Source organism: Callospermophilus lateralis, chromosome 16 (assembly GCF_048772815.1).
Source record: "Callospermophilus lateralis isolate mCalLat2 chromosome 16, mCalLat2.hap1, whole genome shotgun sequence".
In the NCBI taxonomy this organism is placed as follows: Eukaryota; Metazoa; Chordata; class Mammalia; order Rodentia; family Sciuridae; genus Callospermophilus; species Callospermophilus lateralis.
Window position 1 is genome coordinate 50,070,606 of NC_135320.1, and position 27,992 is coordinate 50,098,597.

The following is a 27,992-nucleotide window of genomic DNA, read 5'->3' on the forward strand; positions in this document are numbered from 1 at the left end:
CTGTTTTATTTAGAGATGGGGTCTCACCAACTTGCTTAGCGCCTCCCTTTTGCTGAGACTGGCTTTGAACTTGCAATCCTCCTGCCTCAGCCTCTAGAGCCACTGGGATTACTGCATCTGTGTCCAGCTGTAGTCTATATTGATGTTTTCAACATATTCTGTCACTTACTGAAAAGTGTTAAATCTCCAACCATGCTTGGGCATTTGTCTCTTTAATTATATTAATTCTTGCTTCATGTATTTTGCAAGTCTGTTAGAAACATACCTTATAATTTATGTGACTTTCCTGATGAATCAACTCATTTAGCTTATGGAATTGTGTGGGGTTTTTTTTTTCCAACTCTGTGGTTATATCTAGAAGTCTACTTTACCTGATACTAATAAAGTTAAACTACATTTCTTAGGCTTATTGTTTCTACTAAATTCATTTCCATACCTTTATTTTTAAGCTACCTATGTCTTTCCATTTAAGTCTATCTCTTTTAGACAGTGTTTTGTTGAGTTGACTTCTTTATCCAGTCTGAAAATCTTTAATTCATTATCTACTTTATATTCCACTTACACTTACTGTAATTATTGATATGGAAGATTTTTTACCCTACTATCTTTCTATATATTTTCTCTTTTCCAATCCTGATTTTATCTTTTGTTTCTCCTTTCCTGATTTCATTTGGTTCAGTCAAATACTTTTACCCTTCATTAACTTTATTTTAATAAGATAATGGCTTCTATTTGCTTTTTATCAATATTTGTTTTATTATGTTATTAGTGGTCATTCTGGGGTTAACCAGTTGTATCCTTAAATCCTTGCTGAGATTCATTAGTGTTATCTCCACTTAATGTTACATTGCTAAGAGTAATCTCTATGTTCCTCTTCATGCAATTCCTCCTACATGCTATGCCATTTTCTCCTCAACTCTAACAACTAGAGTTGGAGTTCACAGTTTCACATTTCACACATAACAATTCACAATTCCCGTTCATACATCACACTTCACAAATGTAAGAAACTTATAACAGTATAATTCCATTTATCTTCTTCCCATCTTGTTATATATGTTTCTTTTAAGTTAGAAAAACTAAAAAATGCAGTTACTTTGCCCAAAATAATTAATTTTTTCAAGGAAATTAAGAAATTTCACCTTTATATTTACTCCTTATGGTACATTTTGTTCTTTCTTACATTTCCAATTGTATCATTTACCTTCATATTACAAAATTATTATTTTTATAGTATAGGTATATAGGTGATATTTTCTCTCAACTGTTATTTGCCTGAAAATATCTTTATCTTCTTAAAGTTATTCTGATTTTTAGTTGAAAGCTTTATTTTATTTCTCTCAGCATTTAAAATGTTATGCAATTGTCTTCTTTTCTCCATGTTTATAATGCCAGATTAGTCATTACTTATGTTGATGTTCCTCTGTTTGTAGTCTGTCTATTCTTTCCACATCTGTCTTCAAGATTTTATCTTAGTTTCTAGAAGTGTCATTACCACATGCTTATGCATATAAGTTTATTGAAATTTATCCTACTTTAATTTTCTTGAATGCTTGATATGTAAACCAAAGTTTCATATCATTTGGGAAATTTTGTCTATGATTTTTTCAAATAATTTTTCGGACCCATTATAATTCTATCATTTGGGGATTCCAAGTACAGGAGTAATCATTGTGTCATCCAGGTCCCTTCACTAAGTTTGTGTTCATTTTTTAAGATTTCACTCACTGTTCTTCAGATTGAATGCCCCACTCAGCTCCCTATAATTTGATTTGAAGCTGATTTAGTGAAGCTTTTGATTCAGTTACTGTAGAATTTCTAGGATTTCCATTCATATATTTCTAGTTTTCAACTGAGATTCCTAATTCTTGCATATTTTCCTGTAAGTCTTTGATTATGTTAGCAGTAGCTGTCTTATTCACATTCCCTGACAATTAAAATGTCTATGCGGATCCAACATGGCGGCCGGCGAGGAAGCAGCACTTTCAATATCTCCACATTAACGGGATCAGAAACACCCATTAAAACAGCTACATTCTACCTACTGAGGATCTTCTAGCAAAATTCCGTTGAAAGGAGACCTGCCGAGAATTAGTAAGTTTATTAGACGTGACAGTTTGCCCCAGACAAGTGAAACTTGACCGGCAGCGCGGGCTCAGAGTCCAATCCCGCGGCCACCGGCCGCTTCTGCAAGCGGCAGGCAGCCCAGAGCAGCGCGGCAGAAGGGTCCCCGCCCGGCCAGCAGACAGCTCCCGCCATCCCGGCTACCCTGGCGTCCCTGCTCTCGCTCAGCGAACAGCCACCCCGCCCGCCTGGTTCTTAGCCACGCGGCTGCAGTCACCCGGCTTTACAAGCGGCCCCCGGCGGCCCTGCTGGGCGAGAAGGGTCCCCGCCCGGCCGGCAGACAGCTCCCGCCATTCCGCTCTTGTTCTGCAAATAGCCACCCCGCCCGCCTGGTTCTTAGCCACGAGGCTGCAGCCGCCCGGCTTTACAAGCGCCCCCGGCGGCCCTGCTCGGCGAGAAGGGTCCCTGCCCGGCCGACAGACAGCTTCCGCCATCCCGGCTACCCTGGCGGCCCCACTCTTGCCCTGCAAACAGCCACCCCGCCCGCCTGGGTCTTAGCCACGTGGCTGCAGCCACCCGGCTTTACAAGCGCCCCCGGCGGCCCTGCTCCTCGAGAAGGGTCCCTGCCCGGCCGGCAGACAGCTCCCGCCATTCCGCTCTTGCTCTGCAAACAGCCACCCCGCCCGCCTGGTTCTTAGCCACGAGGCTGCAGCCGCCCGGCTTTACAAGCGCCCCCGGCGGCCCTGCTCCTCGAGAAGGGTCCCTGCCCGGCCGGCAGACAGCTCCCACCATCCCGGCACTCCTGGCGGCCAGCCCGCTCTGCGAAGGGTCACCCCGCCCGGCTCTTAGCCACGCGGGCGCCGTCTGCCTGGCTCTGTGGGCGCCCCCGGCGGCCCAGCACAGCCAGAAGGGTCCCCGCCTGGCCCGACAGAAGGCCCGTGCCCTTCCGGCTCTGCTAACGGCCCTGCCCACCCGGGAAAGGGCTCCCCCCCTTGAGAGGACGGGAAGGAAATCTAACCAAGCTTCTATGAATTAGCGAACTGGGATCTAAAACCAGAGATTGTGTCAGACAAGAGACAAGCCAGTTCCACCTCTCCCTTCGGTCACTCCTGCAAGGAGCCAGGGGCCCGCCATAGCAGAGAGGGGAAGTCACCAAAGATCGGCCAAAGAGATTCCTTCGCAGAGGATTCTAAATTAGCAGGAGCGGCGCGGGAGCCGGCCGGAGCTGGCGGGAACCGCGGCAGCGGCACAGGAACCGGCGGGAGCCGAGGCGGCGCTGACGCAGGAGCCGGCCGGAGCCGCGCGGCGCGGGTCTCCCAGCTACCGCTCCCACCAGTGCTGACAACTGAGGTCTCTTGCACCAGATACGGGGGCGTGGCTACCAAAAGGTAAGCAAATTTGCTGGGGGTTCTTAGCCCCAAGCTCTACAAACTTAGGGCCTGAGGGAGGCAAACAAGGAGAGTGTGCCCAGGCACTAATGAAACAGCTGCTCCACGTGTGTGCAAGGTAGGCGGAACTGTGACCACCGACAAAACAGGCCCAGTGGACCGCCAGACACATCGCTCCAGTTGGGGGAGGGGCAGAGCCGCCGGGTGCCTGCAAGGTAGGCGGACCCACTACCCACCAGCAGAACAGGCACAGCAATACACAGAGCGGCAGAGCCACCCCCCGAGCCTACAAGGTAGGCAGACCTGCGACCCACCGGCAGGTCAGGCCCAAAAACCTGCGGAGGGGCACAGCTGCCCCACGTGCCTGCTAGGTAGGCTGAACTGTGACCACCAACAGAACAGGCCCAGCGGCCGGCCAGACACATCGCCCCGCCCCGGTTGGGGGAGGGGCAGAGCCACCGGGCGCCTGCAAGTTAGGCAGACCTGCGACTCACCAGCAGATCAGGCCCAGTGACCCGCGGAACGGCAGAGCCACCCCTGCGCCTGCAAGGTAGGCGCACTTGCCACCCACCAGCAGGTCAGGCCCAGAAACTCTCGGAGGGACACAGCTGCTACACGCGCGTGCAAGGTAGGCGGAACCGTGACCACTGACAAAACAGGCCCAGTGGCCCGCCAGATACATCGCCCCGGTCGGGGCAGGGGCAGAGCCGCCACCAGCGCCTTTTAGGTAGACAGACCTGCAACCGACAGACAGAACAGGCCTAGTGGGCAGCGGAGGGGCAAAGCCGCTGCTCACGCCTGCAAGGTAGGCGGACCTGTGACCACCGAAAGAACAGGCCCATCGAAAGTACAGGTACAGCGGCCTCCTGGCGTGGTAGGCACATTGCCTCAATTGGAGGAGGGGCAGAGCCACCGCCAAAGCCTGCGAGGGAGACTTTGCAGCTATACAAGAGCAATATAAATATATAGGGGGAAAAATCAATAACACAACAGTTTCACCAAGCAGAAAGAAACGCGATCAGTATGAAAAGACAAGGAAAGAAAGGACCACAAGCAATGCAGGTCAACTCAACTTTAGAAGAGGTAATATCTGCAGCAGATGGAATGTCAGATAAAGAATTCAGGATATACATGCTTCAGATGATCTGGAGTCTCAAGGAAGACATTAGATAGCAAAATCAAACAATGAAAGACCACTTCGACCACTTTGACAATCAATTACATAAACAAATCCAAGAAGCTAAAGATCAATTATACAGGGAGATAGAGGTTATAAAAAACAAACAAACAGAAATCCTGGAAATGCAGGAAACAATAAACCAACTTAAAAACTCAATTGAGAATACTACCAGCAGAGTAGAACACTTAGAAGATAGAACATCAGACAATGAAGACAAAGTATTTCAACTGGAGAAGAACATAGACAGCTCAGCAAAGCTGTTAAGAAACCATGAGCAGAACATTCAAGAAATATGGGATAACATAAAGAGACCCAACTTAAGAGTCATGGGGATACAGGAAGGTATTGAGGTCCAAACCAAAGGAATGAGCAATCTATTCAACGAAATAATACGAGAAAACTTCCCAGACTTGAAGAATGAGACAGAATCCCAAATCCTAGAAGCCTACAGGACGCCGAATGTGCAAAATCATAAGAGATCCACACCTAGACACATTATAATGAAGATGCCCAACATACAGAATAAGGAGAGAATTTTAAAAGCTACAAGAGAAAGGAAGCAGATTACATTTAGGGGTAAACCAATCAGGATAACAGCTGATCTTTCAACACAGACTCTGAAAGCTAGAAGATCCTGGAATAACATATTTCAAACACTGAAAGAAAATGGGTTCCAACCAAGAATTGTGTATCCCGCGAAATTAAGCTTCAGGATGGAAGATGAAATTAAAACCTTCCATGATAAACAAAAGTTAAAAGAATTTGCAGCTAGAAAACCATCTCTTCAAAACATCCTCGGCAAAATATTACAGGAAGAGGAAATGGAAAATATCAATGAAAACCAACAGCGGGAGGTAGTACAGTAAAGGTGGGGGGGAATAATCAAAGAGGAAAACAAACCATGTTTAGTAACATAAATAAACAAATATGGCTGGAAGAACAACCCATATCTCAATAATAACTCTGAATGTTAATGGCTTAAACTCACCAATTAAGAGACACAGGCTAGCAGAATGGATCACTAAACAAGACCCAACAATATGCTGCCTTCAGGAGACGCATTTGATAGGAAAAGACATACATGGACTGAAGGTGAAAGGTTGGGAAAAATCATATCACTCATATGGACTTCGGAAACAAGCAGGAGTGTCCATACTCATATCAAATAAAATAGATTTCAAGCCAAAGTTAATCAAAAGGGATGAAGAGGGACACTACATACTTCTCAAGGGAACCATACACCAACAAGACATAACAATCATAAATATATATGCCCCAAACAATGGTGCAGCTATGTTCATCAAACAAACTCTTCTCAAGTTCAAGAGTCTAATAGACCACCATACAATAATCATGGGAGACTTCAACACACCTCTCTCACCACTGGACAGATCTTCCAAACAAAAGTTGAATAAGGAAACTATAGAGCTCAATAACACAATTAATAACCTAGACTTAATTGACATATATAGAATATACCACCCAACATCAAGCAGTTACACTTTTTTCTCAGCAGCACATGGATCCTTCTCAAAAATAGATCATATATTATGTCACAGGGCAACTCTTAGACAATATAAAGGAGTAGAGATAATACCATGCATCTTATCTGATCATAATGGAATGAAATTGAAAATTAACGATAAAAGAAGTAAGGAAAAATCATGCATCACTTGGAGAATGAACAATAGGTTACTGAATGATCAATGGGTTATAGAAGACATCAAGGAGGAAATTAAAAAATTCTTAGAGATAAATGAAAACACAGACACAACATATCGGAATCTATGGGACACATTGAAAGCACTTCTAAGAGGAAAATTTATTGCTTGGAGTTCATTCCTTAAAAAAAGAAAAAACCAACAAATAAATGATCTAATACTTCAACTCAAAATCCTAGAAAAAGAAGAGCAAAACAACAGCAAAAGAAGTAGAAGACAAGAAATAATTAAAATCAGAGCTGAAATTAATGAAATCGAAACGAAAGAAACAATTGAAAAAATTGACAAAACTAAAAGTTGGTTCTTTGAAAAAATAAATAAAATCGACAGACCCTTAGCCACGCTAACAAAGAGAAGAAGAGAGAGAACTCAAATTACCAGCATACGGGATGAAAAAGGCAATATCACAACAGACACTTCAGAAATACAGAAGATTATCAGAAATTATTTTGAATCCTTATACTCCAATAAAATAGAAGATAGTGAAGGCATCGATAAATTTCTTAAGTCATATGATTGGCCCAGATTGAGTCAGGAAGATATTGACAACCTAAACAGACCAATATCAATTGAGGAAATAGAAGATACCATCAAAAGACTACCAATTAAGAAAAGCCCAGGACCGGATGGGTATACAGCAGAGTTTTTCAAAACCTTTAAAGAGGAACTAATACCAATACTTTTCAAGCTATTTCAGGAAATAGAAAAAGAGGGAGAACTTCCAAATTCATTCTATGAGGCCAACATCACCCTGATTCCTAAACCAGACAAAGACACTTCAAAGAAAGAAAACTACAGACCAATATCTCTAATGAACCTAGATGCAAAAATCCTCAATAAACTTCTGGCGAACCGGATACAAAAACATATCAAAAAAATTGTGCACCATGATCAGGTAGGATTTATCCCTGGGATGCAAGGTTGGTTCAATATACGGAAATCAATAAATGTTATTCACCACATCAACAGGCTTAAAAATAAGAACCATATGGTCATCTCGATAGATGCGGAAAAAGCATTCGACAAAGTACAGCATCCCTTTATGTTCAAAACTCTAGAAAAACTAGGGATAACAGGAACATACCTCAACATTGTAAAAGCAATCTATGCTAAGCCTCAGGCTAGCATCATTCTGAATGGAGAAAAACTGAAGGCATTCCCTCTAAAATCTGGAACAAGACAGGGATGCCCTCTCTCACCACTTCTGTTCAACATAGTTCTCGAATCACTGGCCAGAGCAATTAGACAGACGAAAGAAATTAAAGGCATAAAAATAGGAAAAGAAGAACTCAAATTATCACTATTTGCAGATGACATGATTCTATACCTAGCAGACCCAAAAGGGTCTACAAAGAAACTATTAGAGCTAATAAATGAATTCAGCAAAGTGGCAGGCTATAAAATCAACACGCATAAATCAAAGGCATTCCTGTATATCAGCGACAAATCCTCTGAAATGGAAATGAGGACAACCACCCCATTCACAATATCCTCAAAGAAAATAAAATACTTGGGAATCAACCTAACAAAAGAGGTGAAAGACTTATACAATGAAAACTACAGAACCCTAAAGAGAGAAATAGAAGAAGATCTTAGAAGATGGAAAAATATACCCTGTTCATGGATAGGTAGAAGTAACATCATCAAAATGGCGATATTACCAAAAGTTCTCTATAGGTTTAATGCAATGCCAATCAAAATCCCAACGGCATTTCTTGTAGAAATAGAGAAAGCAATCATGAAATTCATATGGAAAAATAAAAGACCCAGAATAGCAAAAACAATTCTAAGCAGGAAATGTGAATCAGGCGGTATAGCTATACCAGACTTCAAACTATACTACAGAGCAATAGTAACAAAAACAGCATGGTACTGGTACCAAAACAGGCAGGTGGACCAATGGTACAGAATAGAGGACACAGAAACCAATCCACAAAACTACAACTATCTTATATTTGATAAAGGGGCTAAAAGCATGCAATGGAAGAAGGATAGCATCTTCAACAAATGGTGTTGGGAAAACTGGAAATCCATATGCAACAAAATGAAACTGAATCCCTTTCTCTCGCCATGCACAAAAGTTAACTCAAAGTGAATCAAGGAACTTGATATCAAATCAGAGACATGGCGTCTGATAGAAGAAAAAGTTGGTTATGATCTACATACTGTGGGGTCGGGCTCCAAATTCCTCAATAGGACACCCATAGCACAACAGTTAATAACTAGAATCAACAAATGGGACTTACTCAAACTAAAAAGTTTTTTCTCAGCAAAAGAAACAATAAGAGAGGTAAATAGGGAGCCTACGTCCTGGGAACAAATCTTTACTCCTCACACTTCAGACAGAGCCCTAATATCCAGAATATACAAAGAACTAAAAAAATTAGACAATGAGATAATGAATAACCCAATCAACAAATGGGCCAAGGACCTGAACAGAAATTTCTCAGAGGAGGACATACAATCAATCAACAAGTATATGAAAAAATGCTCACCATCTCTAGCAGTCAGAGAAATGCAAATCAAAACCACCCTAAGGTACCATCTCACTCCAGTAAGATTGGCAGCCATTAGGAAGTCAAACAGCAACAAGTGCTGGCGAGGATGTGGGGAAAAGGGTACTCTTGTACATTGCTGGTGGGACTGCAAATTGGTGCGGCCAATTTGGAAAGCAGTATGGAGAATTCTTGGAAAGCTCGGAATGGAACCACCATTTGATCCAGCTATTCCACTACTCGGTCTATTCCCCAAAGACCTAAAAAGAGCACACTATAGGGACACTGCTACATCCATGTTCATAGCAGCACAATTCACAATAGCAAGACTGTGGAACCAACCTAGATGCCCTTCAATAGACGAATGGATAAAAAAAATGTGGCATTTATACACAATGGAGTATTACTCTGCATTAAGAAATGACAAAATCATAGAATTTGGAGGGAAATGGATGGCATTAGAGCAGATTATGCTAAGTGAAGCTAGCCAATCCCTTAAAAACAAATGCCAAATGTCTTCTTTGATATAAGGAGAGTAACTAAGAACAGAGTAGGGACGAAGAGCATGAGAAGAAGATTAACATTAAACAGGGATGAGGGGTGGGAGGGAAAGGGAGAGAGAAGGGAAATTGCATGTAAATGGAAGGAGACCCTCAGGGGTATACAAAATTACATACAAGAGGAAGTGAGGGGAAAGGAGGGAAAATATAAGGGGGAGAAATGAATTACAGTAGAGGGGGTAGAGAGAGAAGAGGGGAGGGGAGGGGGGAGGGGGGATAGTAGAGGATAGGAAAGGCACAGAATACAACAGACTCCAGAATGGCAATATGTAAATCAATGGTTGTGCAACTGAAGTGATTCTGCAATCTGTATATGGGGTAAAAATGGGAGCTCATATCCCACTTGAATCAAAGTGTGAAATATGATATATCAAGAACTATGTAATGTTTTGAACAACCTACAATAAAAATTAATTAAAAAAAAATAAATAAATAAAAAATAAAATGTCTATGCTTTCCTGAGGTCACAATATATTGACTACTATTATTCCTGACTATTGGTCCTATTTTCTGTCTCTCTGCATGACTGATAATTGTTTATTTGATACTGAATTTATTCATCCATTTTCTTTTACCATAACAAAATACCTGATATATTCTAACTTTATAAAGAGAAGGGTTTTATTCAGTTTGCAGTTTTGGAGATTGAAAGTTCAAGATTGGGCATCCCCAGTGATTTGAGCTCTGGGAAGAGCTGATGGAAGATAGCATCATGGTGGGAGCATATATGACAGCAAGAGACCTCATCACAAGATAAGAAGCCAGGGAGATTGGAGTCCCACAGTTCCTTCCAAGGACTTGCTTCTAATTGACCTAAGGACCCCCCAATAGGTCCCAGCTCATAAAGGTTCCACATCACCTCTACATCACCAAACTGGGAACCAAACTTCTAATACATCAATTCTTGGGGGACAAACCACATCAAAACCATAACATGGGATATTGTAAATGATATGTTTTAGAGACTTGATTATTTTATATTATTTTGAAAAGTGATTTTTTTTTCTAGCAGCAAAATGAATCGCTCTTAATCACTTTGCATTTCTATAGTATTTTTATGTGCTCTATTAAGGTAGATTTGTTGGCATTTTCAAGACACTCTACATAGGCTACCTCAAATTACAAATTCTTTTTCCCCTTATGTTCTTATCAAGGCTTGGTTTTAAGCTTTTTAGTGTAATTTAGGAGTAGGCTTTTCTTTATGGTATGGTCTTTGCACCCATTTGCATCCAAAGTCTCAGTCTTTTGCATGACACATTTCTGTGGTTTCTTTGCTCTGCATGGGTTGGAATTTGATCTCTTCAGCCTAGTTGATCTCTAATGTCATTCTTCATCTTTTAATTTATAGCAACCAGTCTTTAGCAAGCCTTTTAACATCGTTCATTGTTAGTGCACAGCCTCATTCATGGCTAAGGACTTTTAGGAAACTCTCAAACTTTCAGCTCTCCCCTAGGTACTTCTTTCTTCTCTTCAATATCCTGCCCTGTAGAAGCTAGCCATTTTCATGGCCCCAAACTCTGAAATTTGACTCCACAGACCAGTGGGACTAGTATGTTTTGCTTGTTTTCCAGCTACTCATATTGTAATCAGGAAATTGGTCCCAAACAGAGAGCTACAGTGAATACTACTCTTATTGTGATCAGGAAATTGGTTCCAAACAGAAAGCTACAGTGAACATGGGGATCATGTCAAATGCTTCCCTTCTCTCAGGAATCACAGTTATGTGCTGACTCTTTCATAATGCCTGAAAAATTTCATCTCATGTTATCTTGTACAGTAACTTACATTGAAAAAAGCTAGTCAGTTTTCAACTATTCTGACATAGCATGAAGCAGAAGTCCAAATTGATGTTTGAATTTTTATTTTGTATTTTGCAATTCTGTTAAAGTTCCCTTTAAATATTATTTATTTTCTATACAATCATTTCCTCTATAAATAATGACAATTTTGTTTTCTCCTTTTCAATATTTTTAATTCATTTTCATGGCATAGCAGCCATTACAATGCTGAATAGAAGTGATGGTGGCAGGTATTATATTTTTCCTCTCAAATGGAAAGCTTTTAACATTCACTATGAAGTATTTCTTGATTGTGATTTTTTAAAATTAGGTTAATGAAATTCCTTTTTATATCTAGTTTTCAAAGACTTATTTTTTGAAGACCATAAATGGATATTAGCTTCATCAAATTTTTATCTACATATTTTAAAATGATCATTTTTTAACTTTATTCTGTTGGTAGAATGAATTAGATTAATAATTTTCCAATGTTAAAGTGTACTTCGAAGTGCTCTTCTACTATCCCAGGTTAGTTGAAACCCTGGCTTATAGTCCAGTGAGCAGCTGCTACTACACAGGGCTGCAGTACATTATTGGGAACCAGAACTTTAGGTACATCCTCAATATTATTGCCACACTGCATGACCCCACCTAGGAGGGTGACAATACCATCTTCTGTATCTAGGCCAAGGAAACAGGAAATCCCACCAGGTGGAAGGCTTCATAATTTTTAGTCTTTACAAAAGCCAGAACATGACCTGAGTCTTTACTGGGTCCCAGGACCTGTTACTTAGGGCCAGCTTCATGATTTGAGCGCTGTTTGGGCATATGGCACATCACACTTAGAAAGTTCCCATGTTTAGTTAATGCTCTACTATTGCCATCTTGAAATTTTTAATAATTTTATCTTTGAATTTATGTTTTGTAAGTGAAGTATAATGGGACGATAAAGCATGTGCATAAGCAGAGAAAATAAGCACAAGATAAATGTGCACTACCATTCCTTGATGTCTTATTTCATAGAGGGTTCATGATGCCCATGAGCAGAGAAGTCTCGCGGATCCATGATGTGAAGTTTCAGTGAGATTTAAAACAAGTGTTGGCAAAATTACATATAAGAGGTTGTGAGGGGAAATGGGGGTGGGGAACAAGGGAGAGAATTGAACAACAGCAGATGAGATAGAGAGGGAAGATGGGAGGGGAGGGGAGGGGGATAGTAGGGGATAGAAAAGGTAGCAGAATACAACAGTCACTAATATGCCATTATGTAAAACTGTGAGTGTGTAACCGATGTGATTCTGCAATTTGTATTTGGGGTAAAAATGGGAGTTCATAACCCAATTGAGTCAAATGTATGAAAGATGATTTATCATGAGCTTTGTAATGTTTTGAACAACCAATAAAAAAAAATAAAACAAGTGTTAGATAAGTGTGTTATAGAAGTCACTGGCTTCTGTATAGCACTAGGAGAATGTGTGCGTATCAATAAGTAAAATAAGAACAGTTGAGCTTGATTTGCAGGATTTCCATTTGTTATGGTTTGGATCTGAATTGCCCCCCAAAAGCTTCTGTATTAAATCAGGAATATTTAAAGGTGAAATGGTCAAATTATGAGAGCTATAACCTAATCAGTCATTCCTAGTTTGAGTGAACTAGGTAACTGTGTGCAGGTAGAGCATGAGTGAAGGAGGTGGGTCACTGGGTGCTGCCCTGAAAGGATTCATCTTTCCTGTGGCTCCTTCCCATTTCTCTCTCAACTTTCTGGCTGCTATGAGGTTAGCAGTTTCCTTTCCCTGCCGCCCTTCTGCCATAGTGTTTTGCCTCACCTTGGGCAAAAAATAATGAAGTTGATCAACCGTGTGCCCAAACTTTGAAATTGTGAGTCCGAAATAAAAATATTGCCAGATGTTTTGGTCCAGTGACAAAAAGCCGACTATCACATTGCTATTTCAAGAAGAACAAAATGTAAGCTATGAAAAATGAATTATGTATTGCAGCAATTCTATATATCACTGTTACCTGTTCATTTAAAACTGGCATTGTATAATATGAAATTAAATGAAACTTTTCATGCTAATGATAAGAAAGTATATTTTTTCTGTACTTATAATGGTATTAAATAATGAATATAAAACATGAAAAATTGAAAGAAAGATGGTGAAAGAAAGCAAAAATATTTTATATTTTTCTACTTTTAGTGGCACATTATTCCTGTTTTGGTTTCTTTGGTTTTGTTTTGTTTTTCTTTTTTCTTTATTATTTTATTTTATTTGTAACAGTAGGCCTCACATGCTCATTTTCCCCTGGCACCTACAAATTATAAAGCTTGGTCTGATACCATTTCATTACTATGAGATTTTGAAGGTTGGCTTTAATGATCCCACCTCTGCAGAGTCACAGATCAATTAGTATAACATATTTGGTGAAGAGAGGAAAAGGAAAAGTTCAAGATAACGATATCAAGTCTGAGCTTCACAATATATTCTGGTCCCCTATTGCACTCTCTTCTTTACCCAAGAAAGCACAAATGACTACCATCTTGTATAAGTCTGGGACCTGTTATCCCAAACTGCATGATTCTTGTATATTTACCATGTAATATTACTAGCTTTGGGGAATTACTTCCTTCATATACTGCTGCTGGCTACCAACCTGCCCTTTGCAAACAACCAGCTCCTGCCTGGATCTCCTCATTAGTTTCACATCAAATACTTGAATATCAAGTTCTAATTCAGGTTGATAACCCCATGCCATCATCAACAGAACAGCCTACATGGTTCCCAGCTCCTCTACAGCCAGTGAGAATCCATACAAGAATAGTAGAAATGTGAGACTAGGAAAACCTGAAATAAGACCACTTCCCTGACTTCCAAGTTCATGCCCAGTAACAAACAGGACTTTTACATGTATCACTTGCTGACACCTTCCTTGGATTGTTGGCTCATCCCTGCTGTAAGGCCAAGACCTTTATACACTATAAGTATGCCAATATAAGGTATTCTGGATATGAACTTCTGTCTTAACCCATAGCCTCCACTCCAAACTAGTCTAATAGAAGGTAAAGACCAAACTCTTAAGTCCCAAGCACTTTTTCAATGAGCTTATCCTATTTCAGGGAAGTCAGACCAACACCCAACCATCATTTTTCACCTTCTACTTTAAGGAATGGTATTGTCACTATACAACCTAGAAGAAAAAATCATTATTGTGTAGATGGTATATAGTTTCTCCAGCTCAGTTTTTGGTGGAAATCTTCTCAGGAGAGGTTCTTAATTAACTTATAGTATCGTATGATCTAACGTATCATAAGATAGAAAAGTTCAAGGAGCTCCATCATATCTAGCAATCTCAGTTATGAGGTAGCTCCTGATTCATCCTTCCACCCCTGATGCTGACTACTAGGGAATCTGACTTATTCACCAACTCGGTACTTCGTAGAGGGCTGTGAAAATGGATGTAGTGGTGCCATGGTACCCTTGGACATCTTACTGTGTCAGCCTTATATATTATTCATAGCCTTGTCTTGGACCAGGAATAGGATGTGAACCAACAGAAGAGGAAATACAGGCAGAAGGCACTGTATGTTTCCAACAGAAGCTTGGAGGAGAATTTGAAAAATGGTTTTGTTTTTAGAGTTTTGCACTCCCCAAATCTGCCTCTACTATGCAATATCTGGAGGACCTGGCTCTTTTTTTAAATTTTTTTAAACAGAGAGTGAGAGAGGGAGAGAGAGAGAGAGAATTTTAATATTTATTTTTTAGTATTCAGAGGACACAACATCTCTGTTTGTATGTGGTGCTGAGGATCGAACCCGGGCCGCACGCATGGCAGGCGAGCGTGCTACCACTTGAGCCACATCCCCAGCCCCAGGACCTGGCTCTTATTTCTGGTAAGGATGCTTATATGTCTCTGTTCATGTCTCTGCCCCGGTCAGAACAAGTGATCATGAAAGAAACATTAACAACCAAGGGTACCTGTTTTATAAGGTTTAGCAAGGTTTATTGCCCTAGCCTCCTGCACTTATGGCCTCCCAGTTCCTGCTGACTGGAGGGGAAAGGTTTTTTTTGTTGTTGTTATTTGTATGTTTGTTTTGTTTTGTTTTGTTTTAGTAAGTTTAGGTAGATGGACATTGATTAGACAATTCTCTCTTTTCTAATATAGAAAATTAGTGATATAAATTTCTCTAGTCACTGCTTAATTTTCCTCCCATGAATTTTAATGTTTTCTTTTCATTTTCATTTATTTAAAAAACTTTTAATTATTGTTTTATTTCTTATATGATTAATGGATTACTTAGAATATATATATTATATATGTTAGTTTATATATAATATATACATATATATTAGTGTAAATAATTGGATATTTTCCAGACATATTTGGATTATTAATTTTCCACTTAATTCTGTTGTTATAGAGAATACACTCTGCATAAATTTAATTATTTAAAATTTATAGAAATCCATTTTATGTCCTAGAATATCTGTCATCTTGGTAAATATTTCATGTGCACTTCAGGAGAATACTGCTATACTTCAGTAAGTTTCCACATATTTAAATTATGTCTTGTTGTTTTATAGGGACATTTATGGCTTGTATGTTTTTCTGATTATATATATTTTTGTTTAAAAATTACTTGAGAGAGGTATTTAATCTTCTACTATACTTGTAGATTTGTCCATTTATACTTGAAATTTTAGAATTTTTTTTGCTTCATATACTTAAAACTGTGTCAGTATGTGCATATGATATGTCCTTTAACATGTACTGATCCCCTTTACAATTGTGAAATGACCTTCTTTGTTTCTGGTAATATTATTTGTCTGTATTCAACATTGTCTGATTATAATTTAATTATGTCAGCTTTCTTTTAACCAGTATTATTATGATTTAATTTTTCCATTATTTTGCTTGTAACCAAATTACATCTTTATATTTTGAATACTTTTAAAGGCAATATGTAATTGAGGTTTTCTTTTTTATCTAATTGGACAACATCTGACTTTTAATTGGGGTATAGACCATTTATATTAACATGATTGCTAATTTGATAGATTTAAATACACCATTTTGCTATTTGTTTTCTCTATTTTTTTCTTTGTTCCCTTTTCTTATTCTTCTGTTTGGAAATTATAGAATTTTTAATGATTCCATTTTATTTACTGACTTAGTAGTTATAATTTTCAATGGTTCCTTTGTAGCATACATACTTAACTTACTATCACTATCTTTACATATTATATAATTTTCCATGTAGCAAAATAATTTTGACAAAATATGCTTGTATTTCTTGAGGCTTTATGTTATTGTCATGCGTTATATTTCTATGTATGTTATAACTCAGACAATTCAGATGATATTTTTTGCTTTAACAACTTGATCTTCCTTTAAAGGTTTTAAAATATGAAATAATTATTTTATATTCACCCACCTATTTACCATTTCACATGCTCTTTATTCCTTTGTGTAGATCTACATTACCATTTTCTATTTTTGTCCTTCTGCTTAAAAGCCTTCTCTAAACATTTCTTATGGCATATGCCTACTGGTTGTAAATTTTACATCTTTTTGTAAGTCTAGTAAGTTGTTATTTTGCCTTTCAGTTTCAAAGATAACATTGCTGGGTATAGAATTCTAGATTGACAGTTTTTACCTCAATACTTTAAAGATGCTGTTCCTTTTCCTCTGCCTTACATATTACCAACAAGAGGTTTGCTATTATCTTACATATGTTCCTTTGTTACTAATTAATCTTTTATCTCTGATTGATTGTAAAATTTTTCCCTTTGCCAGTCACTTTAAGCAGTTTGATTATAATATGGCATGGTGCAGATTTTTCTATATTTATTGTGTTTAGGATTTGTTGAGCTTCAACAAATATGGGTTTCACATTTCATTAATATGTAAAAATTTGGAGTTGTTTTTGCATCAATTTCTTTTATCCCTTCCACTTTTTGCTTTCCTTCAATAACTTCAAACAGATATATATATATCTGTTGAAGATATTTGGTCTCCCCTTTTTCTATTTTTCTCTGTGTCTATAATTTTGAAAAGTTTCTATTCTATCCAGTGTATTTTTTTAGATAAGACATTGTTTTCTGCATTTATAAGATTAAATTAACATTTTAAAAATATCATCATTGTTTTTCCTTAACATTTTATCCCTTTCTCTACTTTCTTGATCATTTGGAATATAGTTATTGTACGTACTTATCAATCTTTCCTACTAATTCTTTATATCATCTGTATCTGGGTTTGTTAGTACCGGAAGAAAGGCTTTTAATCCCATCGTATATCTTTCCTATATCTTTTGTTTCCTGGATTTTTTTTTAAATTGATTTTTGAACTTAACCTTGGTGGGTGCTAGATATTTTTTTGGTCCTACAAATATTCTTGAAATTTGTTCTAGAATGCAGTTGTTACTTAGAAATCGTATTCTATTTCATCTAATAAACAAGGGAAATAAAAGAAATTAAGAGAACCATAGAAAATCACAGGAGTGTGTTTTGGGGGTACAAGCATAGAAGCAATGTGCATCATTTTCAAATTTCTCATATTGCACTAGCTGGAACTTAATCACATGGTCTCATCTACTGGGAGAAGGGAGGCTTAAAGATGTAATTGAACTGTGCTCAAGGTGGAAAGAAAATTCAGGGTTTGGTAAACACAAAGGATAAAGTCTATCACAGATGTGATTTTATCAGATGCTAGAATAAGGGCTAGGAATCCAGTGAACTTTTCCTTTTAATTTTCTCACCAACATTTTTCATGTTTTTTCATATTGCCTTCAAAATGAACATGCAATTTTTACTTAAACTGAGCAATAAACACAGAATTGTTTCTGATGTTCTCATCAGTTCAACTCAGTTTTGTTCAGTGATGAATTCTGTGCCTAACTCTTTGTTAATTTGTTCAAGTCACTCAAACTTTCCCACGTTCAGTTATCTGAAAAGATGTCTATCAAAATCACAGAAATGGAAAGTTAATTTTAGATATTACACAAAAATATGATTATAAATAAGGAAGTACAGAGTATTATTTTTACTAATGCAATGCCTAAAAAATTCACTATAGTAGTAAATTGGCATTCCATTGTCACTGTGCCCTATCATCGTCAAAACCATTAACATCCCTGTGCAAGTAATGCCTTTTAAGTATCATATATATATATATATATATATATATATATATATATATATATATATATATATATGTATATATATATGTATTTGAATTTAATATATATTATTATACAGTTGGAATATGTTTAGTTAGCATGTTATAGTGAGAGAACTCAAATAGATTATGATAAGGAAAATATGAGATCATCAGAGACTTACATATGAGCTAAGGATTTGAAAGACAATCAGGTGATGTGAAAGTGGAAAGGAGTTTTTAGAGGTCATGTTGGGCAGGGATCTTATAAGTAAAAAATTTAATTGATCATAAACATTATTAACATATGAGATTTTAAAAGAAGACTAAGTAATAATCTTAAGCTAATTCTTTTTCAAAGAATTGAAAAGAAGAGCTTAATTAGTTTGCCTCTTATTCTGTTGTAGACAATTTGTCTGTGCAATAAGTCATCACTTATTTAGCATTCATTAACTTGTTCCATATAATTTAAATGAAAAAAATGTTTTCTTTCTATCTGTACATTTCATATATTTTGTATTCCATAAAAATTGGAAGCCACAAAAAATTTAGTAGAGTATTATGTATAATGCAGTAATTATTACCTCTAGCTGAGCTAAATTCTGAAAATAAATTTGTTCTGACAATTATCATGAAAAACTTGTCTCAGCTTGTTTTGTGTGTAAAGGTTAATAAATTCATTGTTTTAAATTTTTCTGTAGACTCAAGTAGAGCACCACCGTAGATTTACTTCATTTTAGTTTTCATTTTCGAAGTCAACTGACACTGATTGATTTTTTGAATGACTATTATTTGTTCTCCAATGGTCTCTAGTGTTTGAGATCATTTCTTGAAAACATAGCTTTTTTTTTGTCTTAAATGTAAGATTTGTTCTCTCTCTCTCTCTCTCTCTCTCTCTCTCTCTCTCTCTCTGAGAGAGAGAGAGAAATAAGTGTGTCTGTACAATAAATTCTCATTACAAATGTAGCTAATGACCATGAACTCTTCATTCCTCCATGACCTTCATTTGTGATAGCCTCCTATTTAATCTTTTACTTATATTTTTTTTTACATTTTTCTTTTGATTTCTTAGTAACTTCCACCACACACTAAGCAGTGGTTGAAATTTATGAATATATCTATTTGGGGTACAAAAAACTGAGGCATAGCTTACTTTAGAGATATTAGAGGAGATTTAGCTTCACTGTATTTTCAGTTACCATCTGGTGGAAAAGAAAGGTTCAAATTTAATCTCATGCACTTATTGTTTATATATATAATAAAACATCCTAAGGTCTTTCAGGGTTTCCCCAGACTTAATCATTAAACAAATTCTGGCAAACATGACAAAAAACATGTTTGTCACCCAAGAAAATATTTGTGAGTCTTTTGGGGTTGTGGTAGTGGTGGTGGTGGTGGCGGTAATATTTGTGGTAGTATGATTAAGGAACTATATTACCTATTCTTTTTTTTTTTACCTATTCAGTGCCCAGGATTTGGCTAATAAAAGGCCAAAAAAAGTAGCCACTAGCATAATTCATGTTCTAACCCTTCATATTATGGCCTAAGAATCTTAATATGTTAGTGTGCCCAATTAATAAGAATCCAATATTCTGTCACTCGTTAGTAGAGCTCATAAAGTACAGATGTATAATATGTAGGCATGAGCTTAATAATTTACAATGACTAACTTAAATTGCTAAGGGTACTAGATACTTTTCTCTATTTAACTAGCATGTTTTCTGCCTATAGAGTTACGTACGTGAAATTTCCAGAAAGGTGTTTTGTTGTCTTTAATTACAAGGAGGCAGTAGTTGAGTGATTTGAATATACAATAGGATTTGACTGAGATCCTTTCAGATCTCTTAGGATGATTTTACATATATCTGCAAAAATCAAATACATGTTCAAGCATTCTACTATATGCAATGTAGAATAGCTTACCAGGGAAACCTTTTTTTTTTTTTTTCTTTTCATTTCTTTTTGAAAGGCACCACACTATTTTCTCAAGTATCAGCTGAAATAATTATTTTGTTTCATATGGTTTTACCAGATATACACATTTTCTGAAATTTACATTAAAGCATTTTGCTTTAAATATTTTTCCTATATATGAAATTCAACTATGTGGGGAAATAGTTGAACCCAGAAACTAGAAAAATTAAAAATTAACAATTATATCTATAGAAATTATCAAAAATATATTTCTTAACAAATATTTAACTGTTAGTAACTGCAACCTAATTGATGATGAAAATTTTACTCAGACTTAATTAGAATATACTTTTATCCTCAGTCTCTTTGAATCCAACAACTCAATAATTCTGTAATAAAGAACATGTGAAGATTAGAATCTTTCAAGTTACTCTAAGTTGAAATAATTTCTCAAAGCTTCTTCTCTATTTAGTTTTATTTTCCTGTTTTATACATGGCATAAAAAAGAGTAGGAATAAATTTCACTTTGTAGGGCTGGGAGTGTAGCTCAATGGTAGAGCCCTTGCCTGGCATGTGTGAAGCCCTGGATTCAATCCCTAACAGCCCCCCAAATTCACTTCAGTAATTTTCCAAATAATTAATGAATTGTTTTCAGGAGAAATCTGGAATGGAATAGGACCTTACTACCTCCTCTTCCCTTATTTTCCATTTGGTCCTGTTAGCTAATTATTCTTTTCCTTCTAAATTGCAATGAACACTATCATAAGTCAGGTAATAGTATTTGTATGAGTATTCATACTAAAGGCAAAAAATTAGTTCTACAGAAGTTCTCTGCCAAATGCAGAAATTGAGGGCTAGATATGAACATGCAGAAATACAGATATACATCTGTAAAGAGAAATAACTGAGTGGAATCTAAGGATTCCACTTATCTTAAAATAAGGAAATAAGGAAATAAAATCAAAGTATACATCATGACATAACACATGACAAGGATCCAGGTAATAGACCTACTTCCCAAAATATGTTTCTACAGTAGAGAATAGGATGGGATGGTCAACTAAAAGGTTACATTTCTCACTTAAATTTTGAATGGTGAATTATCTTTCAGGACTTTCCATTCTTTTGAGTTAACACATTATCAACTCAGGTCAACCTCCCTGAATCTAATTAAGCACAGATCACTAACCAAACTATTATTTGTGTCTTATTTTATGAGATATATATGTATGAAATGCAACAAATTCAAGAAGCTAATGGCAGCAATTAGGCCTCTTGAAGCATCAGAAACTGTCTTACCTTGATGACATTTTATCCCAAAGTCCACTCATAACTCCAATTGACAAATGTTTTTAAGGGATGTTCTGTAGATATAACATCATAAACAGATATCAGAAACTTTCTTTAGTCTCCAAGGAATTTATACAATTCCTTAAAAAATTAGCTAAAAGGAAAATTTGTCTTCCTACAGAGAATGGAAACTCTATGGAGAATTATTTAGCATATAGACTTTTATATGTATGTATATTATTTGGTTTTATGTGATAAGTGCTTGGGTTTCTCCTGAAAAATTAGCACATACAGAATGAATAAATACTATTATTGTCTTTGAATACCAATAGTGTTAAGAAGGAGCTTAGTTTATTGGTGAGCAATTACCAGAGGTAATTGCTTGGTATAATTATTAATAATAAAAAGTATAAAGGTTGAATATGATTCATCAAATAAATAAAAGTACTTTTGAAAACAATGATTAGAATAATTATACTGATCTTAGTGCAAAGACTTTCACAATACATTTATATTCTAGGACCCTATGTATATATTAAAATCTTATTTTTGAAGAATTTAAAAACTGTGTCAATAATTACTTTGCTGAAAAATCAAGCAAAAACCCATAAATTTACATGAGTATAAATATTGATATAGATATATAGAAATACAGATAGAGTAACAAAAGGCACAGGCACAGATATAAATACAGTATACAGTTTTAAGTATTATTTTGGGATGACACAACTTTGCTGATTTTATTTTGACTTCATACTCCTTTATATTTTCTAAAATCATTTTATCCCAAAAGGTGAATTTAATATTTCCTATTGCTACAAAAAGAAGAAGGGAAGAAAAGTGTGTGTGTTTTTATATGTATGTATGTATGTGTTTGTTTAAATTTCATGCTAATTTTTCTGGCATTTAAATGTATAAGGACACTGTGTTGATTTGGTATGTTTATTTTTACTAAAACTAAAGTCAATTTATTCCAAAGTATTATAATTTGATCAGTGATTCAACTCATTTCCTAAAATTCTTCTACATTAGATTGTCTCTGCTTTACTTAACCCCCAACATTTACTTGGGTAACCTTTATAGTTAAGGAATTAGAACTCAAAACACCATTTATCCCTGGATATTCAAGATTCCCAATTTGGTCAATATATCAGTTCTCTGTGTTTGCAACACATGAAAGAATACTTTTAACAATTAGTAAATTATTAACAACAAGGTCCTTAATATCAAGGATTACATCTTATTTAATTTCTTATACTTTAGAATATTATATGATAGATCATATTAAAGTGAATAATATGAAAATATCTACTCCTTTCCTCCAATTCATAGTTTTAAATCCTTTCAACAAAAGTATATGGCAGTGATTTATATACTTTTGACAGCAGGTAGGCAAAAACAATCCTAAATTCTATGTGAAAAGGTAAACAAACAAATAGAGCTAAAAAGATTAGTGTTCTACAAATGCAGTGGTATGTGGAAAATCTGTGGAATAACAACCATAAACACAGCCATAACCATGAGAATTTTTTTAAAGTGTGATCAAGATAATATGTGAGGAATAAAAGGATTAACCTGTAAATATGTTTTTATTTTTAAATAATCAATTTAGAATCAGAACTCATCCCCAAAATTAAAATAGATTACAGATGTATCAAAAATTACAACCAAAACATAGAAGAAATTATGACTAGAATAAAATATGGCAGACTAACTGAATAATTAGAAACATCTAAACATACAAATAAATGAAGAAATCAGCATAAAATATATCGATACATTGACATACAATATGAGTATTGTTTTAAAAAACTCATGTGTGTTAAAATTTTTAAAGAATTATAAGGCAAACAACAAATAGAAGATTGTCAGAAGAATTAATGAATTTAAAAGAGTTTATAATACATGATTTTTAAAAATACTAGTGATTCAAAAGTGAAGATCCTAAAAAGCAATTAATAAAACACTGGTTGAAATAGAGTAGCGTTAAAACAACATTAAGTGACAGAAGCTACCAAAAGCACTGTACAGATTCAATGCAATCCCAATCAAAATTCTAATGACATTCCTCATAGAAACAGAAAAGGCAATCATGAAATTCATCTGGAAAAATAAGAGACCCAGATTAGCTAAAGCATTCCTTAGCAAGAAGAGTGAAGCTGGTGGCATTACTATTCCAGACCTTAAACTATACTACAGAGCAATAGTAACAAAAATAACACAATATTGGCACCAAAATAGACCTGTAGACCAATGGTACAGAATAGAGGACACAGAGACAAACCTACACAACTACAGTTATCTTATATTAGATAAAGGCACCAAAAACGTACATTGGAGAAAAGATAGCCTCTACAAAAAAAAAAAAAAAAATGGTTCTGGGAAAACTGGAAATCCATATGTAACAAAAAGAAATTAAACCTCTATCTCTCACCATGCACAAAACTCAACTCAAAGTGGATCAAGGATCTAGGAATTACAATAGAGACCTTGCACCTTGCACCTAATGAAAGAAAATGTAGGCCCAAATCTCCATCATGTTGGATTAGGCCCCAGATTCTTTAATAAGACTCCTATAGTGCAAGAATTAAAATCAATAATCAATAAATGGGTGGATTGAAACTAAAAAGCTTCTTCTCAGCAAAAGAAATAATCAGTGAGGTGAATAGAGACCCTACAAATGGGAGCAAATCTTTATCACAAGCACATCAGACAGAGCACTAATCTCTAGAGTATATAAAGCACTCAAAAAACACCCCCCAAAAAATAAATAAATAAACCGATCAGTAAATGGGCCAAGGAACTGAACAGACACTTCTCAGAAGAGGATATACAATCAGTCAACAAACATATGAAAAATGTTCAACATCTCTAGCAATTAGAGAAATGCAAATCAAAACTACTATAAGATTTCATCTCGCTTCAGTCAGAATGGCGGCTAGTAAGAATACAAACAACAATAAGTGTAGGCAAGGATGTGGGGGAAAAGGCACACTCATACACTGCTGGTGGTACTGCAAATTGGTGCATCCAATCTGATAAGCAATATGGAGATTCCTTGGAAAACTGAGAATGGAACCACCTTTTGACCAAGCTATCCTGCTCCTTGGTTTATACCCAAAGGACTCAAAAACATCATACTACAGGGATATAGCTATAGCAATGTTTATATTTATAACAGCACAATTCACAGTAGCTAAATTGTAGAATCAACTCAGATGCCCTTCAGTAGATGAATGGATAGGGAAAGTTTGGTATATATACACAATGGAACATTACTCAGCATTAAAAGAATAAAATCATGGCATTTGCAGGTAAATGGATGGAGTTGGAGAATGCAGTGCTAAGTGAAGTAAGCCAATCCCCCAAAACCAAAGGCCAAATGTTTTCTTTGATATGAGGATGCTGATTCATAATAGTGATGGAGGAGGAGCATGGGAGGAATGGAGAAACTTTAGATATGTAAAGGGGAGGGAGAAGAAGGGGGTAGGAATGACATGGAATGAGTTAGACATCATTACCCTAAGTACATGTATGAAGACACAAATAGTGTGAAAACACTCTGTGTACAACCAGTAACTGGAAAAATTGTGTTCTATATGTGCAATATGATATAAATTGCATTCTGCTACCATGTATAACAAATTAGAATAAATAAATAATTTAATTAAAAAGTGACAGAAGGGGTAAGATGGAAACATAAAGCTGGTTCACCAAAGAAACACTAAATTTTGCTCTTTGATTGCTTATTAAAACGAGAAAATAAAAAAAGGTTTTATAAAGATTTTTCTCAAGTGTTGGGAGCTTCTTTTTTATTTTTTAATTTATAAGAAAATTAAATTAACCAGAACATCTGTTTCTCTAACAATTCTAGTCAGTTATATACTAACATGAATGCTGTTTTTGCAGTGATGCTCTTTTTCATATCCATGTTTTACTTTTTGATTATATATATGTATGTTTGCATACATACACACAAATCAGACTAGACAGAAATTAATCCTTATTTTTATAATTAAAATATAAAAAACATTTTTTACTTATTCTGATAGGTAGAATGTGTTTATACCAAGTGACAGAAAATGACTTTCATTAAATTAAGCTGTAAAAATAGGAAACTTGCTGAAGTTATAATTGAGAAATATAAATGAGTATATAAATATAAATATAAATATAAATGAGAAGTGCTCCAAGGATCTCAGGAACAAAAATCCATGAACAAAATTTTAGAGCACTATTAACAGTGACTCAACTCCGGTTGTATCTACTCCTATAGAGATTTAAATTCCCCTCTAATTAAAATTTCTGGGAGAAAAAAAATCCAAATCCTGGCCAAATTACTCATTAATTCTATTAGATTTATTTACTGTAAGTTTTCTTGAGAATGCAGTTATCCAAACAAATCAATCTCTCTCTCTCTCTCTCTCTCTCTCTCTCTCTCTTCTCTTCTCTTTTATTTTTTATTTTTTATGGTACTGGGGATTGAACCCAGGGCCTTGGCAGGCACTCTACCAACTGAGCTATATTCCCAGCCCACAATTTTTTTTTTTTATATAATTGAGGATTAAACTCAAAAGTAGGCATTACCACTGAGCAGAATTCTCCAGTACTTGTTTTTTTTTTTTTTTTTTTCTTTGAGAGAAAGTCTCACTAACTTGTTTAGGGCTTCACTAAATTGCTGAAGCTGGACCTCGAACTTGCAATCCTCCTGCCTCAACTTCCCCAGTCACAGGCTTACAGGCCTGTACCACCTTGTTGGTTTAATTTTCTCTCTTCTAACCAACTTTCTTATTACATTAGTTGTTACCCCAACATTAATACGGGATAAATTACTTAATTTGTTAAATTCTTCTCCTTATTTAATTTTTGTTGCAGGTACTGTTCAAGTCTCAGTGGATACAGCAGAAAGAAAAGAGTCAAAAAACCTCTGTCATGGAACTTTCATTCTAAATCATACACAGACAAGAAGCCAGAAAAATAAGTAAAACATACAGAGTGTTATAGACTTTTAAATGATAATAAAAAACAAAATACTGAGGGGCATGGACAATGTTGCAGGTGAGGTTAAAATAATAGTAACAGGTAGATTCCTTGTTTCTAATATGAAAATAGTCTCGCTGCTTAGTATAATTATGATTGTTTCTGTGAAATCAACCTAGTTTACATCTTACTAGGTTTTTTTTTAAATTTCAGATTTTAAAATTAAGAATAACAGTTAAATTTTACCAAATTCTTTTAAGAATTTACTTATATATTCATCAGGATGGCTCCTTTAACAATTGATTCGATCATATTTGTGGATATCAGTGCACTTCTTCCTTCCTAGAATAAATATATATTTTTTTCTTTTTTCTTTTTTGGTACTGGGGATTGAACCCAGGAGCACTCTACTAATGAGTTACATCCTTAGACATTTTACTTTTATTTTAAAGCAAAATCTTGTTAAATTTCCCAAGGTGGCCTCAAACGTGTGACCTCCTGCCTCAGCCTCTTAAGTAGCTGAGATAATAGGCATGTACCACTATACCCAGCCCAGGCATTTTCTCAAATAACTTGTGAATATTTTTAATATACTAGAATTGGTTTGTTAATACATTTAGAATTTTGTGGTTCTATTTTCAAGTAAAATTGGTGTATTTTGTCCAATTATCTGTTTTTTCTTAAAATAACCAAATTTTGGTATTATTTTAATGATGCACTTTTTTTTTTCTTTTTTTCATACTCTGGAATTCTTTAGATAGCATTGGGGTTATATCGTCTCCAATAATGAAGTACTTAACATTTATATGATGCCTAATAAACTACTCTAAGAAGTTTATATATGTAAACAGGCAATTGTCATAGCAACTCTGTCAGAAAGTCATTATCTACATTTTATAGATCAGAAAACTGAAGCACTAGGAGATTACATAACATATAGGTTTATTTGACTTTGGTGACATATTTTAATATGCTTTCAAATCTCTCTTATAATCATTTATCTACTCATGTCTTATACCTCTTGGATATACATTATTAACACATAAATTTTTCTAGAAAACCTTCCCTTCTCTTAGTTTTTCAAACTTTTTGCCTAGAGTTTTAATTTTTTATTTTACAAATTAGTATTATTTTCGTATCTGTGATTATTTTCACATTCATATTCAAATCATATATATTTTTCCCTCAGGGCATATAAATATGTTTTTCATCTTTCTAAAAATTTCACCTTTGGGCTGAGGTTGTGGCTCAATGGCAGAGCACTTGCCTACCATGTGTGAGGCACTGGGTTCGATTCTCAGCACCATGAATGACTAAATAAAATAAAGGTGCATTGATAACTAAAAAAATATTTTTAAAAACGGATTCATCTTCTATTTTTTTAAAAAAATTTAAATCTTAGGCTATATTTTTATTCAATTTTCCTATTAAAAATTTACTAACATGAGTATTATTGCATTTATTATA